This window comes from Palaemon carinicauda, chromosome 5, assembly GCF_036898095.1.
Source record: "Palaemon carinicauda isolate YSFRI2023 chromosome 5, ASM3689809v2, whole genome shotgun sequence".
Taxonomy (NCBI): Eukaryota; Metazoa; Arthropoda; class Malacostraca; order Decapoda; family Palaemonidae; genus Palaemon; species Palaemon carinicauda.
Window position 1 is genome coordinate 30,442,454 of NC_090729.1, and position 19,475 is coordinate 30,461,928.

Below are 19,475 nucleotides of genomic sequence, written 5' to 3' on the forward strand. Positions count from 1 at the left end.
GGGAATCGGAAAGTTATCCGTCATTTCTGAATGTGCCTTGTGAGAATCTTTTTATAGAAAATGATATATTATATTGTGCTTACGAGAAGAATGGGTGGGGAATATTGTGGATGGGTAGTTCTTCCTCCCTCTTTGCTTAATCGATCCATCCACATTGTACATGGAAGTCCGTATACATGGTATTTAGGGGTTGATAGAACATTAAAGAGAGCACGAGAATCCTTCTTTTGGTTAGGAATGAAAAAATCTATAGAGAATTACATATAAGGTTGTCATGCTTATAACTGTTTTAAAGAACATAAAAACACTGTACCGGAAGCCAGAAAGTGACCTCTGATTCATATTGAATTTCATAGAGTGCATAAGGATGTGGTAGGACCATTTCTTACTTGTTTAACACAGCATAAGTATATATGTATATTTGTGGATGGATTAACTCGGTACACTCATTCTTACCAAATGTTGGATAAATCGGCTAATTCATTAGCCCAGGCACTGTGCTCTTTCATTTCTAAGTTTGGTTGCCCCAAAATTTCAATATGTGATAATGGTCTCGAAATTATAAATGTGGAGAAAATGGTCACGGACTTGATGAAAATTTAACACCTTTCACTGACCGCTTATAGGCCTTCATCAAATGGCTTAGTGGAATTGCATAACAGGATAGTGCAAATTTTACGTTACTTAGTGGCCGATGACCCCCTTAATTAGCACGCCATGCTTCCTACAGCTGAGCTAGCTTTGAATATTGCATATTGACACGCCTTTCTTTTAAGTGTATGGACATGATCCTGTGTTACCATATACGGTACTCATTAATTCGCAACAATTGCCAAATTATTCAATTGAGCAATACCGTGTATACTTATCAAATCTATTGAGGCGAGTAATGAACATCACCGAAAGCTAATAAAAAACACAGCTCAAAGTATGATGGTAGGTTCAAAACCGCACCGGTAAAAGTATTTGTGGGCGATCATGTGTATTTGAAACGATTACAACCTAGGAAACACAAACTAGAGCCAGCATATTTAGGTCCGTACCGAGTAAAGATGGTTAAATCTAACACAGTTGTGATACAAAGCATTATTAATGGTGCAGTGTCTGAATATCATCAGGCATACATACATGTGGTGCCTGAAGAGGTAGTTTTCAAAAGTGTTCCTCCTTACCCCGTGCATACGTAACATTCCTCAAGTTGGTGAGTAGATTTTTTTCCCTTTACTGTTGTTGTTGTTTGAACAGACTCCATTTCTTCTTTTGACGTGTTTTAAATAAACTTGATGATAACAATGTGTTCTTATGTTGATGCTTAATGTATACGTAAAATATTGTGGTATTTTTGCTGAGTGTGGAAATACGTATACCATTGCTGAGTGAACCTAAAAACAATCAGAGGTGATATCCGTCAGGCGGATGCTGTATTATTTATGTATTTATATGATTCCTGGTTGCTGGGGCCGGTGCGGTTCCCGAATGGCAAGTGGCTGTGGGATGAAAGTTTAGCCTTGAGGATAGGCAGTGTTGGTGAATGTGTAGATATGAATACCTTATGCTTAATGTTATAAGAGAAGGGCGGGAAGAAGAATGATTTTCTCGGGAAAACGGCGAGTGGCCACAGGTTGATAGTTGTAAGGAAAAGTGTAGTAGGATTTACATAAATGGTGAAACGGTGATGGTGAGCTGTGTTGCGAAATTGTGCCGTAAACCCGGGCAAGTAAAATCGAACGATGAAAGAATATCTATTCCTTCCCCTGTCCCGGTCAGAAAGCTGTGTAGGACTGATGTTATTAAGTTTTTTTACTTTGGGTATTCTGTATTTTAGTTGCAGAGGTTTTAAGAAGAAATGAGTGGAATTATTAATATTGTATTGTGTACGTTTTTACATGCAATGTTTTCTCTTTTTTTATGGAAGATGATTTATTCTGTTTTGGGTGATTTATATAATATATATATATATATATATATATATATATATATATATATATATATATATATATATATATATATTTATATTTATATATATATATATATATATATATATATATATATATATATAAATATATATATATATATATATATATATATATATATATATATATATATATATATATATATATATATAAAATATATATATATATATATATATATATATATATATATATATATATATATATATATATATATATATATATATATATAGATAGATAGATAGATAGATAGATAGATAGATATATATATATATATATATATATATATATATATATATATATATATATATATATATGTATGTATATACAGTATTTATATTTATATATATATATATATATATATATATATATATATATATATATATATATATATATATATATATATTTGTTACATTTTGGTTTAGTACATACCATGCCTATTCCTGGTCGGAGTGTCCTCCATATATTATACACTAGTGACGGAAAGTGAACACCTCCTCCCTGAGTGAGGAGCTGGGGGGGGGGGGGGTGGCCTTATTCATGTATGTAAATGTGTGTTGTACATCAAGGTAAATGGACTCTATATATATGAGTATTTCACAAAAACCTATACTCAGTATATTGTTGTTGTAAGATTGAATTTTGATAGCCATGGGAGTTAGTTGCTTTGGGCGTTTGAGTTGACAAGTCCCTCACCTGAGGGGGCAGCTGTGTACGGTGTACTTACGAACGAACCTTTTGTAATAATTGAAGAAAAACCATATTCCGACATCGCATCATCCATCTATATGGGTCTCATATATATACAGTATATATATATATATATATATATATATATATATATATATATATATATATATATATATATATATATATATATATATATATATATATGTGTGTGTGTGTGTGTGTGTGTGTGTGTGTGTGTGTGTGGCTGTGGCTGTGGTGTATGTATGTGTTTGTTTGCGTCTGTGTGTTAAAAACTAATGCCTTACTACTTTGTAGCGGAATAGAGCATATATTTTCTTAAATCCACGGTAAAGGCACATGTATTTTTGTTTTCACCTGCTGACAAACATTTTGTGTATAGGTCTTGTTTGTTATTTTGTTCAATGTTTGGCAAAAATTTTAAAGCGAGTGCATCGCACGGTGTCCACAAGGGAGCCATTTGCTCTACTGTAAAACAGCGCTGGTGGGAAATCTTGTGCGCAGACTTACGTGAAATCTCTTGTTAATGGATGACACTACATCCCGTTTATTATATATGTCTCTCTTATGGAGCTACAATCTAAAAGTGTCTGCGTTGGCTGCCTGACACTGAGGATTAATTACAATTGGGTTTATTGCATTTAAGGTTTAGTTTCTTTACTAATAGTTACATGCGTAAAGATCTGAAACGAATTAACAAGCATTATATCTAGTTTACTAGAAACATCAAGTTCTTTGTGTATTGCTCACTATGCCGTTATTATATCATCCAAAATAATAGTAATAAACGGCGTTCCCAAATAAGAAATTGAGTGTTATATAAATTAAGAAGAAAATAACTTCTACAATGATATTGCTTTTTACGTAAATAGAGTCCCACGGAATACTTTCCCTAGCACGATTTAGCATACAATTTAACTACCATGATTCATGAATGCTCTGTAAATATTTTAAAATATATCTAACAATGATATCATTGAGTACTCTATTATGAATTAAATATAGCATGAAGTTACAGAACAATTGTGAGTGATCATTGATTAGTTGGAAGAAGAATTGTGCAGTAAATTCCATCAACTAATATTCTCCATGGCCTAGTATTTCAGTACATACAATAGTAAACAGCCTTATTGCTATTGGATCTTTATGGAAAGTTTTCAACCCGCATTTCGTTGATGTTTAATCAAGTGAGTAGTCCACCCTGACTCTGGACTTAAAAAGCAATAAATGCGAGCTTATGAAAGGTGTCAATCATTAATCTGAAAATCAACATCAAATGTCAAATAAGCTAATTACAATCGTACTGTTGAAAGAGTTTGAAAAAAGTCGTTGAGACTTAACTGAGTTTCACATTTATAAACTTGAATCAACGATTTGAGTGTTAAGAATGGCTGGTCAAATACTTTGTTTCCCTGACACAAATAACATCTGCATTTTCTCCCCTTTCACAGATTATCCACAAAATCAAGAGAAAAAAAAACTGTTTACACGACTTTGAACTAATAGACGTAGCCTCTACTTTACAGTTTCTCATTTTAACCTAAAATTATGATAGACTATCGTCTTCCGTATATAGTAGAGAACAAGTGTCTGACTATATATACACACGAACACACATACGAACGTGCCTGATATATATATATATATATATATATATATATATATATATATATATATATATATATATATATATATATATATATATATATATATATATATCGTTATGTGATGGTGTGGGCCCATGAAAAGGAGTAAAACGAAAAAAAGATGTAGAGTGAAGGAAATGCAGAAAAGACACAATTTTAAAGGGTTTTGAAGACAGGCCAACACAATACCCAGCCAAATGTCTAAGGGCGGAGGTAGCAAACACGTACTCTCTCCGAGGAGGTCGGGTTCAACACGAGGTTATGCCCACACGCTTCTTTGTAACCCCGAACACAAACAGAAAAATTATAAACCAAGTCTCTTTCAGGCAGGCAATGGCAGTACGCGAATAATGGGATTGGTTGTTTAAGCAGAAGTTTGTATTTTCTTTCGGCTACACAAACAATGGAAATATAGTAATCTCTATGATAAAGCAAATAATTAAAATGATAATGAAATATAAAACAGTAGCCCATACGGTAATGCAAATAATGACTGGGAACAATGAAATAAAGGGAATATCACTTGACATGAATTTATTTACAGAGAAAAGAAAAAAAATAAAGAAACCACAAAGGGACGCTTACAAGAAACCAATAATGGAAGTTAGAAATAAAAAGTAAACGATACAGACAGACAATTCCCCGCCAAAAAATAACTAGGGCCTTGGGTTAATATTTAAAAAGAAACAAAAATCTTTATCCTATAAAGGGGATAAAAAGCAAATTACTATCCTCTGTCGAAGACACGACAAAAATAACACACTATTACAATTATGGAAATAAACATTCTGAGTATATTTACATTCGGAAGGGAGGTAAAAATATCTATTTATATAATATGTGAGAATGGAAAGAAAATAATGAAACGAAATGACATCAGGTCCCGCTACACGTGCTATTCTCACAAATAAGCCTACAACGGAAACGGAAAAATAAAAAGGATATTGATCACCCCCAAAAATCAACCTGTAACCAGATTATACTTATACAACCGAAAATGGGGAATACAGTCACATTATTAAGCCTTATGTTTTCCTAAGAGTGGCGTATTCTTGTTGAAGGTAACTTACTTTGCCTACCCACAACTATTTGAAAACAGTACAATACAAAACGAAAAAATAACACTTCACAATTAATCAAGTTCTACGTGGCAGCCGTCCTTAGACAGGTAATTCGTGATCACTGGCCTTCCATGGGCCCACTGCTCTACTTTGACCTAGCCCCCCTTTATCTCCTCTCACCAGACCTAAGCGAAGTCTTTCCTCCCTAGCCTTTGCCACAACTCCTATCACCCACAGTAAGGTTAATTAGCTTCAGGCTTGGTCGACCTCTGGGCAACGTTCCTCCTTGGCGACGATTAGCCAGTGTCTGGTTCGGGTTTCAATTCACTAAGTTCTTTTGAAAAGGGAAGGAGTGGCTTTGTGGTACTCTACTCCTGGGAGAGAGAAAGGGATGCTTCTGCTCCTAGTCAAGGTCCGAGGTTTTCTGAGTGCGAAGGGCAGTCGCCGGGCTACGAGGTGGGGTATCAGCGTTGACCCCTTCACGGCTCTTCTAGCTGGGTCATGTCGGTAAAACATTAGCGCACACATTTTGGCGCCAAGCGTTACGCTTCTTCGGGGCCCTCCTGGAACCTGTCTTGTTAACGCCACGCGTCTTAGTGGGACTGCTGTGGATTAAAAATGGGGTGAGCATTTGGACAAGGAGAGGAAATGGCCGACAAGGAGAGGAAATGGCCGACAACGGCGGAATCTAGTCTTATGATCGGAGAGTAGGAGAAAGGCCTACATTTAAAATTCAATCATTATAAATTCAATCATTATAACTATAGTATAAACTACTATACACAACATACTATATGAACAGATTAAGAGGTTAATTTAAGGGGACAACCATTATAAATAAACATCTTACAACTAAGCAAATTTTACAACTAAAAAGAAATACAATACATCACGCAAAGACATACAAAAAATATGTATTTAAACAATTTCAAGAGAGATAAGGCTCTCACATATAACACCTCCCCCCTTCTGAAAAAAGCTTCTGGATAAAAAGGACGGATTTTTTTTTTCAAGAGTCACAGCTTTAAATCTACAAGTGGTCAGCCAGGGTGTGTTCACTCTCTGGCAGTTTATTAATATCCAGTTGATGGTCTAGCAACAACAGATGCCACTTCTGCCATCTTTGCTTCTTGTTCGTCGTGCTGTGAAGGAATGCAAATGGATTGTGGTCCATGAACACCCTAATATGACCAGGATTACCTTCAACATACCCTTCAAAGTGCTTCATAGCGAACACAAGGGTAAATACATTCTTCTCCACAGAGGCATAGTTTCTCTGGCGTTTCCTAAATTTCTTAGAAAAATAAACCACAGGGTATTCAGCACCATTCTTCCCTCTCCGCAGAAGCGCTGCATTGGCTCCCTGACCATTGGCATCTACATGCATGAATAATTCCTCCTAGACATTGTGGATATGTGGCTGTGGGACTACATTATGCAATCCCTTAGAAACCTTCGGGCTCTTATTCACAACAGGCCTAGGATGCAGTCGAAGTTAGGGATTCCAACAGGTATTACCCGTCAAATCATTGCCAAGGATCATGTGGACTCCTGGCATGGGTTCTTTATCAATGGTGGCCACCTGTACTAACCCGGACTTGAAGGATGACTCCAGGTAGATGGTAAGAAGGGGGAAGACCTCCTGACCCAACTTACACCCAACTAGTACCGTCTCCCCAGAGTCTTAGAACTCGTTGAATGGCAATACCAAGCAATGAAGAAGAATTTGTTGCACTCCAGTATCGCGAAGAATCCTAACAGTGGCAGGACCAGCTCCTTGTTCCGGTAATGACACAGAACCACTATGCTTGAAGGTTTTCCTCCCTGCAGTGACACTTGCTTTTGGTATCCCCCTTTTTTTATGTTGAAGTGTATCAACTTCACAGGGCCCTTATTGCTTGAGTGGCACTGACTTGCTTCGTGCCCAAGGTTACCGCAGTAAGTAAACTTGTATCCCTTTAACCGTGAAGGGGGCGTCTCTGGCAAAACAAGGCTGGCACTTGAAGGGGTAGCTTCCTAAGTTTGTGTTAGGGAATCCCATGGCACTGGAGGTGGGTTCTGTGTCCACTGATAGCCTCCATTGGTGGGAGGGTTTGTGAAAAATGAAAAGGGCTATCCTGTCCATTTTGGGGCATGCTCTGAGATGGAGTTCGGTTGAGCTACCTTAGGACAAGCTCTCCTCAATTTCGTTGATACCTCCCATTCACCTGCTAGAATGGCAGCAGAATGAACCTTATTCACCTTCCTTTCCTCCAGGTAGTATTGTGCCTCTCCTGATATAGTATTCAGGAACTGCTCTAACACCATGAGTTCTAGTAGCTATTCATATGTTTTGCAAGTTAGTGCCGCCTTGACCCATCTCTCATAGTCAATGGTCACTCGACTACCTAAGACAACATGAGTTTAATTTCCTTCCCTCCTCATGTGCCGAATTTTTTGGCGATATGCCTCGGGAACAAGTGCCATTGCCTTAAGGACTCTATCCTTAATAGTAAAATAATTTTGACTTTCGTCAATAGTTAGGGTTGTGTAGGTATGCAAGGCTTTTCCAGTCAACTTAGCTGGCAAAATGAGTGCCCATTCCTCCTGCAGTACTTGCTGGTTTGTGAGTAACTTCTCAAATGCAGAAAAGAATGTTTCTGGGTCCTCCTCCTCATAGACTGGCAAAGATTTTGTCATATCATTAAGATGCCACGGGGTTCTTGGGTTCCCCTCGCAATGACATCTGGATTTCTTTCCTGAAGCCTGAGCCATGCTTCCTGACATGCGACCTCCCGTGTCCTGATTTCCAGTTCCATTCTTTTGATTTCCCTATCCACAGAGTTGCTCTCAGGCTGGGAAGAAAACTCCAATTCCGTATGAGGTACCCAAGAGCTAGCCCGATTAGAGAAAAGAGGGAATGATGCAAGATTGGGAGGTACATGCAGAGGGACCAAGGGGGAAACACCTCGTTGGGTATACAGTTGGTCCGGAGGTGGGGTGGCCTAATCAACTTGCGCACCCTGATTTAAAGAAGGTACTGGGGTCCCCAAAACTTGAGGGATTTCCTGGTCCTCATCATCATCAGTCTCTGCAAGGCTCTGGAAATTACCTCTGAGCAATTCTTGCAGCCGCCCTTTCCTATGGCTACTTAAGAACTGGATGCCACTGGCTGTGCAGGCATGTCTCAGCTCGTCCTTAGAGAGTGCTATAAGAAGGGTTTCAGTAGGAATTTCCAGAAACTGAACAACCTTACTGTGGGCAACAGCAGTTGACCTGGTTGTAACGGGCATCTTACGATTATGGATAATTTGCAACAACACATATAAGCAATAAAATATAACACTGGTGGCGGAGGTTTAAACACTAAAAAAAAAATCAAGGTCACCCCTAAGAAAAAAAAGAAGAACAACACAATCCTACAAAAAAAAAATAAATAAAAGGTTGAATAGAATTAGAGAGGATAGAATCTCAATACTCATTGCAGAAGCCACAAGATCCCTTCAATGGAAAAAATTGAAACATTACTAATAGAAAGGTTTGTTTGTGGATTTTTAACAGGAAAAAATCTTTCAAAAAATATACACCACAGACGAAACAATCTTTCCAAAAAGGTTGGATGATCAGGTGAAGTAGCTTCTCATTTAAAAAAAAAAAAAAAAAAAAAAAAAAAAAAAAAAGAACACGACCGGACCAGGCCCCCACCCAATTCTGTTACGTGAGGGTGTGGCCCCACGGACAAGAATAAAATGTAAAAATAAATGTAGACAGAAGGAAATACAGAAAAGACACAATTTTAAAGGGTTGTCAAGACAGCTCAATACAATAACCAGCTAAATGTCTAAGGGCGGAGGTAGCAAACACGTGCTCTCTCCAAGGAGCTCGGGTTCAACGAGAGGTTATGCCCAGACACTTCTTTGTAACCCCGAACACAAAGAGAAAAATTATAAACCAAGTCTCTTTCAGGCAGGCAATGGCAGTACGCGAATAATGGGATTAGTTGTTTATGCAAGTTTTTGTATTTTCTTTCGGCAACACAAACAATGTAAATATAGTAGTCCTTACTTCACTCCGCATTCTCTACAGGTATAAAGATAATAAAACATTAAATTGCATTACAGCGCACCGTGCCGGTTGACGCCAGGTTTATTTTTCCAATGAATCATACTTTTAAAAAACAATATAGATATAACATCACATATTCTAATAACTTCTACAAACTTCTGTATTGATATAGTAGTGCATATTTAAAACAAAATGAACAAACTTTCAAATTAACATATAAGCCTCCTCTGCCGCCCAGGAAAAACCATAGATAAAAAACAAAATCAAAGTTTGAAAAAACTATGGAAACCTGTGTATCCACGGCAATAATGCAGAGTAGGCCAAATTTGAGTGGTGGAACCTCACTCTTGTACTATTAATAAATAATAATGATAATAATATTAATAATAAATTCGACTTGCTCGGGCTAGCGTGCGCTAGAAAGTGACCACTTACTAAATACCTCTTCAAACATCGAATAAGTTTCACCCAACACTAAATTCTCATTGGCCACTGCCTACATAACAACTGAACTTAAGTAACAAGACACTTAAGATCTGCTTACATGTCGTTAGGACAATTATTTTTCGCTATGCTTCGTAACGCGAAAAAATTCTAGTCCTCACTTCACTCCGCATTCTCTACAGGTATAAAGATAATAAAACATTAAATTGCATTACAGCGCACCGTGCCGGTTGACCCTAGATAACACCAAAGAAAGGGAGAGAAGGAAAGAAATGGAGAGAAAGAAATAAATTTTCAGATTGAATTATTTACACATTTAACCACTTTTTGAAGCCTTTGAAAAACATGTTTACTTGAAACAGACTACGAACGCTCATGTCTATGAAGACACCTATCATTGACGTTATCGTTTGCAATGTTTGAACTTTTAGCCACAGTTTTTAACAAAAAATTCTGTTTGGTTACATTACCACAGTGCTTCACTTCACTTTAACCTAATCAGAAATACAGGAGCTTATATTTCTTAAAGATAAATCGATCAAAGGACAAATTTATTCCAGCTTCCTCTGTATCATGCAAAATACGTCAAATATGGAAAAGCATTTGTGACAACTTCCGATATCAAAAACTTCACAGTATTAGTGATTTTTCATTTTTTTTCTGTTCAACTAAGAAATCTTCAAATTACAATAAACTTAATTCCCCAAATCTCAGATAAGAAAACTTTAATGGTCTATCAAAATAATAAAGAAGTTTTTCAATATAGGAAAATATAAACCGCGCAGATTCTGCAACACCTGATTATCAAAAAGATCCTTTGTATGCACCGATCTACCAGCTTAAATGTTTCACAGGTGCTTGCAAAGATTTAACAAGTGAATTTTCCATTGGATCTATGTAACCCCTCATTTTATGCATCCGCGTTATGGCATAAATAGTTTGATCACTGGAGATTACTAAAGCACCGGAATCTAATAAAAGCATGATAAATAAAGCAACATACAATGGCATTTCGCTCGTGACCATTATTGTAAGATTTTCTTTGTTGAAAAACAAGTTTGTAGGCCTTGTCGGTGCTGTAATTCATCGATGATAGAAGATGCCCATGACAACTGAGGTCCCCCAATTTCCTGTCCAAATTAGATGCCAACGTCAAAGACGACTGCCGGCATTTTATTGCATTCACGATCCTGGAAAGCAGATTCCAAAAATAAAACATTGTATATATATGCTTATAATTTAAAAAAAAACTTTACCTTCTATATCAAAGTTAAATTTCAGAGAAAAATTTTCCATTTTTTTTTTTTTATCTTTGCCGGGTGTAATAAACCTTTTGTTACGTAAACGCTCAAAGTTCAACAATAAAGTTTCCCTCGATGATATCAAAAGTTAAGATGGAGAGGACTTTCACTCTGGAATATTCTACTTAAATGAAGAATTTTTACCTCCATTTTATTAATAACCTTTGGTATAAAGCACCAAACCTCAAGTTAAAGCATCAATTCCCTCTGTACCTGGACACCAATATTAGAGATTAAAACCTCAACATATTTCTAAAAGTAGCAAAACAGTCGAAAGAATGAATAACTCTCACAAGTCCATAACTTTGAAAAATGTAAGCAAGAATTGACCATTCATCCATGTTAGTTGACAACACTTCAAAAAATCCGCTCTTTTGTACTTTTTCTGGGCTAACATACATTGATGACCTGAACAGTGTATTCAGTACAAGTTTAAATTCTTTGGTTTTCTATGATTTCTAAATCTGGCTTTCTGCTACCTACTTGCATTAAAATCGAAATTTTTTTGTTATCTCAAACAACATTCAAACATTGTCAATGTACTTTACATAATTCTATCGACTGCCTCCTACTCCTTCATGTTTAATTTTAAAGATTCATTTGCTGTCCAGTTTCCAACCACACTTTTCATGAAAAAAAAAAAATCGCTGTATTCATCGCTAAAAACTTCAAAATGACTCCAAACCTACTACTGAGGTGTCACAACATATAAATTTCCCAACACCATAGTCGTCACAATATAACTTAAATCTGAGGAGTCACAATATAGCGGTAAATTATCTATGTCTGAAGCGTCGCAATATAGCGGTAAATTTCCTATGAGGCGTCGCAATATAGTGATAAGATTGCCTACATCCGAGGCTTCGCAATGTGATAAATTGCCTACATCTGATGCGTCATAATATAGCAATAAACTGCCTACATCTTAGGCATCACAATATAGTGCTAAACAGCCTACATCTGAGGCGTCACAATATAGTGCTAAACTGCCTACATCTGAGGCGTCACAATATAGTGCTAAACTGCCTACATCTGAGGCGTCACAATATAGTGCTAAACTGCCTACATCTGAGGCGTCACAATATAGTGCTAAACTGCCTACATCTGAGGCGTCACAATATAGTGCTAAACTGCCTACATCTGAGGCGTCACAATATAGTGCTAAACTGCCTACATCTGAGGCGTCACAATATAGTGCTAAACTGCCTACATCTGAGGCGTCACAATATAGTGCTAAACTGCCTACATCTGAAGAGTCACAATATAGCGCTAAACTGCCTACATCTGAGGCGTCACAATATAGTACAGAAACTGCCTACATCTTAGGCGTCACGATATAGTGATAAACTGCCTACATCTTAGGCGTCACAATGAAGTAATAGATTAAACAAGTCTGATGCAAATATATAGTTAAAGTAACGACCAATATAAAATAAAAATAATGAATTTCTGCGTCAAAACGTGATCTCAACCAGAGCATCTGATATTTCCCCATTAAGTTCCCAACTAGCTTTGCTCAATATGTAAAAATACAGAAATACTTTACGGTTTTCATTTTAACAATACCTCTCACGACAAATTTCGTGGAAATTATGTAACAGACAGTTCTGTCCAAAAGATATTCGTGAAAATAACGTTTTTGTTAATTCAGAAGGTTTGGCATCTAAACAAGGTCTTTTATGACATAGTTTATCCTTATACTGTAGTTACGAAATTTGCCTACAGTATTCGTCCACTAAACCTTTCCAAAAACAATTTAGTGTCTGAAAACCAATTATACTTTCCTGTAAATAAATCCAAATGTTGACGAAGCTTTTTAAAGTAAATAGCTAGCATCCAATGCCCCTTCAAAACAACCATCCGCAGCTATGCCATCATCTAAAAATACTTCATTCTTCACTTCCTTAGATCTCCAATATCTAACAGACTTAAGAACTTTAGTAAAAATGTACCGCCGCTTTCAAAAATATCTAAAGATAATCCATTATAAAAACTTTTTATTTTTTTCTTTAATGAGAAAGATATTGGCAACGCTTTAATATATTTCTCTGCGATAAGCAGACTGTAGACTGATTAAATCCTTAAAAAGTTTGTAATAAAAAACCAGCCTTTGCTTAGCATTTGCATTCTTGGCCACCGTCAAAGGAATTATTTCTTAAGTTTCTCTGATACCAGTGTCACCCATTCTCTTAATAAATTCTGATTCGCCCCTTTCTGACCTATTGTTACCCAATCCAACAACCATAGTAACGATTTTGAAATAGAATTTTGTAATCGCCCTTTTAGACGGCAATGACTATCTTACCGGACCCAATCTGTTCTGTTCAATGTATTGTGAATAACAACAACCAACAGGCGATTAAAAACAATAAAATAAAATAAACACAGTACAAATTTCTTTGTACCAACTGTAAAGTATACAAAATAAAAACAGCTATATTTTCACTTATCTTTTTGAAGTCTTTCTTGGTACCTTCCCTGCTCCAATGTCCCTTCTCGGCCTTCATTGAGCTCTATACCTCTTCCATCAAAGTTGATATGAATCCACAGACTTTCCCTCGATCTTTAACTAGCTTGATACTTTCGGCGATGCTGTTCTTTGCGTACTAACTCGTTACTGCAGCAGTTTTAGATGTTCCTTGTCCTCCAAGTAGATAAACAATCGCATTTAATGCTAACATTTTCGTATCAGTTTCCTCAAAATAACGCGAGGCTCATTCAAATGGTTTTCCATCATACTTTAATGAGGTGCGGATACTTGTTGAATATTCTGCTGGATATTGGATAATAGATTGTCCATCACTTCTTGAAACGGTTTCAGCATTCTGGTTGCTAGCGAGAAAACACTATTCACATCTGAAGCTGTATTTGACCCTGCCTGGCGTCCTGGCTAATAAATTCGACTTTCTCGGGCTAGCGTGCGCTAGAAAGTGACCACTTACTAAATGCCTCTTCAAACATCGAATAAGTTTCACCCAACACTAAATTCTCATTGGCCACTGCCTACATAACAACTGAACTTAAGTAATAAGACACTTAAGATCTGCTTACATGTCGTTAGGACAATTATTTTTCTCTATACTTCGTAACGCGAAAAAATTCTAATCTCTACGATAAAGCAAATGATTAAAATGATAATGAAATATAAAACAATGACTGGGAACAATGAAATAAAGGGAATATCACTTGACATGAATTAATTTACAGAGAAAACAAATAAAATAAAGAAACCACAACGGGACGCTTACAAGAAACCAATAATAGAAGTTAGAAATAAAAAGTGAACGATACAGACAGACAATTCCCCCCCCCAAAAATAACTAGGGCCTTGGGTTAATATTTAAAAAGAAACCAAAATCGTTATCCTATAAAAGGGATAATAAGCAAATTACTATCCTCTGTCGAAGACACGACAAAAATAACACACTATTACAATTATGGAAAAAAACCCATTAAATATATATACATATATATATATATATATATATATATATATATATATATATATATATATATATATATATATATATATATATATACATACATACATACATACATATGTATATATATATATATATATATATATATATATATATATATATATATATATATATACATATATATATACATATATATATATATATATATATATATATATATATATATATATATATATATATATATATATATATATATATATACATATATATATATATATATATATATATATATATATATATATATATATATATATATATATATATATATATATATATATATATATATATATATATATATACATTTAGAAGGAAGGTAAAAATATCTATTTATGAATATGTGTTAATGGAAAGAAATAACCAAACAAGATAACATCAAGTCCCGCTACTCGTGCTATTCTCACAAATAAGCCTACAACGGAAACAGAAAAATAAAAAGGATATTCATCCCCCTAAAAATTAACCTGTAGCCAGAATATACTTATACAACTAAAAATGGGGAATACAGTAACGTTCTGAAGCGTTATGTTTCCCCAAGAGTGGCGTATTCTTGTTGAAGGTAAAAAAACATAGTACAATACAAAACGAAAAAATAACACTTCAAAATTAATCAAGTCCCACGTGGCGGGCGTCCTTAGACAGATAATTCATGATCACTGGCCTTCCATGGGTCCACTGCTCTACTTTGACCTAGCCCCCCCCCCCCCCCCTATCTCCTCTCACCAGACCTAAGTGAAGTCTTTCCTCCCTTGCTTTTGCCACAACTCCTATCCCCCATGGTAAGTTACTTAGCTTCAGGCTTGGTCGACCTCTGGGCAACGTTCCTTCTTGGAGATGATTAGCCAGTTCCCGTTTCGGGTTTCACTTCACCAAGTTCTTTTGAAATGGGCAGGAGCCGCTTTGGAGTACTGGACTCCTAGGAGAGAGAAAGGGATGGTTCTGCTCCTTGTCAAGGTCCGAGGTTTTCTGAGGGCAAAGGGCAGTCGCTGGGCTTCGAGCCGTGGTATCAGCGGTGACCCCTTCACAGCTCTCCTAGCTGGGTCACGTGGATCAAGCATTGGCGCACGCATTTTGGCGCCAAGCGTTACGCTGCTTTTTTCGGGCCCCCCTGGAGCCTTTGTTGTTGACGCCCTGCGTCTTAGTGGGACAGCTGTGGATTGAAAATGGGGGGAGCATTTGGACAGAGAGAGGAAATGGCCGATAACGGCTGAATCTAGTCTTAGGATCGGAGAGTAGGAGAAAGGCTTATATTTATAATTTGATTATTGTAAATCTAGGATAAATTACTACACACAACATACAATATAAACAGATTAAGAGGTTAATTTAGGGGGACAACCATTACAAATAAACATCTTACAACTAAGCAAATCTTACAACTAAAAAGGAATACAACACTTTACGCAAAGATATACAAAAAAAATATATAATTAAAAAATTTCAAGAGAGATGTGGCTCTCATACAACAATATATGTATAAATATAAATATATATATATATATATATATATATATATATATATATATATATATATATATATATATATATATATATATATATATATATATATGGATCACCTGAAGATTGGGGACCCCAACACTCGCAGGGGTCGCTTATCTTCAGGTGGAAAAAAAATGAGGTCTTTTCTTTAGGTGAGGAATTTAGTTTTAAGAATGGGACTAACAAGCTAACTAACCAGTTTATAAGTTAATTATTATTAATGTAACGAAATGAGTGAGACTAACCAATAAAAGTGCTAACAAACTTATTAATAAGATAGGAAATAGATTTTTTTAAAAATTGACAGTATTTAACCAAAAACAAATTCTTATTTTTCTTTAATGGCTAAGAGACTAAACTGTTTTTTATACAAGATAATTTTGTGTAGAAACTCCAATTTAAAGAGTATACTAAATTTAAAAGCAAAGTTTGTATTTGTAAGGACCCATTCTTCGCTAAATCTAAACTTCCACTGCATAAGTGGATTCAGGATAATATTCTAAACACTTTATAACAAAAATATGATTGCTATTTACAGCTTTCTTTTTGGAGAAATCTGCATGAAGTATTTTGAGGCGAACCCGGTTAGACTTGGTGGTAATGGCTTAATTGCGCAAATTGACGAGTCTTGCTTTGCACGCAAAAACAAATATCACAAAGGACGTGCACCTAAACGGCCAATATGAGTATTTGGAATGGTCGACAATATATGGTTATCGTTGAAACACGTGTTGCTGCAACTCTAGTTCCAATCATAGAAAAAGTAAACACACAGGCCATCGAATTATTGTTGTACTGAAATTGCAAGATAATACGTTTTTAATTGAATATGGATTGTTTATATAAATTTGTTCTTTTTAACAAATATTTAATAAAGAAGTTTTAATGAATAAATATTTTTCCCCTTTTTTCTATAGTATTTTAAGACCTGGAGACGTCAATAAGCTAGGGTTGCTTATATTCAGGTGAAGAGAATCAGGGTCTCCCTTCTTCAGGTGAGTATAGTTGGGGTCCTTTATCTTCAGGAGAACTATTTGGGGTCGCTTATCTTCATGTGATCCATATATATATATATATATATATATATATATATATATATATATATATATATATATATATATATATATGTGTGTGTGTGTGTGTGTGTGTGTGTATATATATAAATATAGGTCACGTTCAGCTCTCCCTGTCCTTTGGGTATTAGAGAGGGAGTTGTCATACCCTGCTGAGAGTGGATATCCGTGTGCATTTCTATAATCATATTTAGCCGTCATTTTTGATGTGTCACGTACACTAGTTTAATAGTATTATTGGATTTATTTTGTACATGAGAGTATAAATATCTTGGCGTTAACTACCACTATAAATCCTAAATAAAAAGAAAAGTCCTTGAGATCCAAATTGCAATGTTTACAAAAATAAAACAACAATGATATAAACAATAGCCTACGTTTGGTTAAACTGAATTCCTTTATTTAAAAAAAAAAGACACCAAAAACCTGCTTTGGGTGGTATTCGTCCTCCCTATACTCAAAAGATCTTATAGTTTCAGCCATGATGACCATTAAAGCATTGTACTCCGCAAGGAGTATATATTCACCACTGTCTGTTTCCCCTTTTTATAAGTTTAATCATTTGTTATTTGTAACTTTACACAAAAACTATTATGCTTATTTTGACCAAACTTGGTTATGACCCAATGATGAATCTCTTACATTTGAAGAAAGCTCATCAAAGTACAAGCACGCAGCAGTACTTTTAGAATAAATCAAATGTTAAGTGAAGGGTGAATATTTTTTTTTTCATTGTGAACAATGATACACAAAATTACTGAACCAATTTCAACGAAACATGGGTTATGACCCAAGTACAAATCCATCTAATTTAGAAGATATTAAATATAAGTACAATTACGCAGCGGTATTAGGAGCAAAATAAGATTGTGTGCGTGGCAAAGGCTTGCTCAATACTGAGTATCCATCTAGTTTTGAAATATATATATCATGCGAAACATGTGGGATAAAAAAAAAAATATGTAAATGGAAAAATTCGCAAGCAATATTTCGTAATGAATGCACGCATTAAGCTCGAACACTCTTGCATGAAATGAAATGATGTATTATAGCTTTTCGTGAAATGAACGCTGCACGGATATTACCAAGGAGAGAAATAGATAAGAATGTAATCTATTTCGCATTATTGTTCTCAGCATCACAGCTTTCACAGACACCTGCTGGAATTTCAGTTGATAATCTATGCAAGACTTGGAAGTCACCAGGAGCGGTTAAGAACTGGAAACCTGTTCTCTCGTTCAGCAACAACTCTTCTTGATCATCATTGTCTTCTTTCTTTTCTTTCCTTGAGGGTGAAGAAATTATTTTAGAGCTTTCTACTTGTGATAATACTCGATTGAACAAAAGTTGTCATTGACATTTGACATTGGTCTTTTTTTCGTTTCACATAAACTTCAGGAAGAATCCCAGTGCATATTTATCTTTATTATCCTTTTTTCGATTACCCTAAAGTCTCTCTCTCTCTCTCTCTCTCTCTCTCTCTCTCTCTCTCTCTCTCTCTCTCTCTCCTCTCTCTCTGTTTTTGTTTCAGTGTCTTTGGTTTGGATTTGAATGAAAAATTCTTCTTAAAACATAACATTCTGTCAATACAAATAAATATTGTTCCTTAACAGATCATTCAATCGTAAACTTGTTCAGCAATTAATCATGTTTGTCAAGAGGGAAAGAAAGAAGTAAAATATTTCTATTTTTGTCAGCATATCAAAACTATTTTCCTGCCGCAAGATGAACATTTTTAAATAAATAGTAAAAATTGCAATTGTAAATAAATTATATGTAAAATAAAATAAAAAATTACTGACGTAAATATCCGATGATGTATATACGTTATATATTTTAAGACTATAAACGCGTATTTCATAATAATAATAAAAAAAAAATCACAAGCAATTACTATATAAAAAATCTAGGGGTGGAAGACTATCAAGAAGCAAAAATAATTTACCTTGAAATGCCAATACTGCAGTGTCTCTCATTACTGGGTCTTTGACATTTATCTTCAGAATTGAGAGTTTAAAGTCCACCAAAGGAATATCCACTCCTTAGTTGTGGTAGCCTATAGAAAATATCCCTGCTAGACGTTCTGCTGGACTGGGGTTCTGGTTATGCTCAAGCTCGATCTTTTTTTGTAGTGTCTGCAATCTCATCATCCTTCTGTCATCAGCAGTTATAGCCTGGCCCTCCCTGGTCCTATCTTGGGTGGAGAGAAGGCATTGGCGCTGATCATGTGT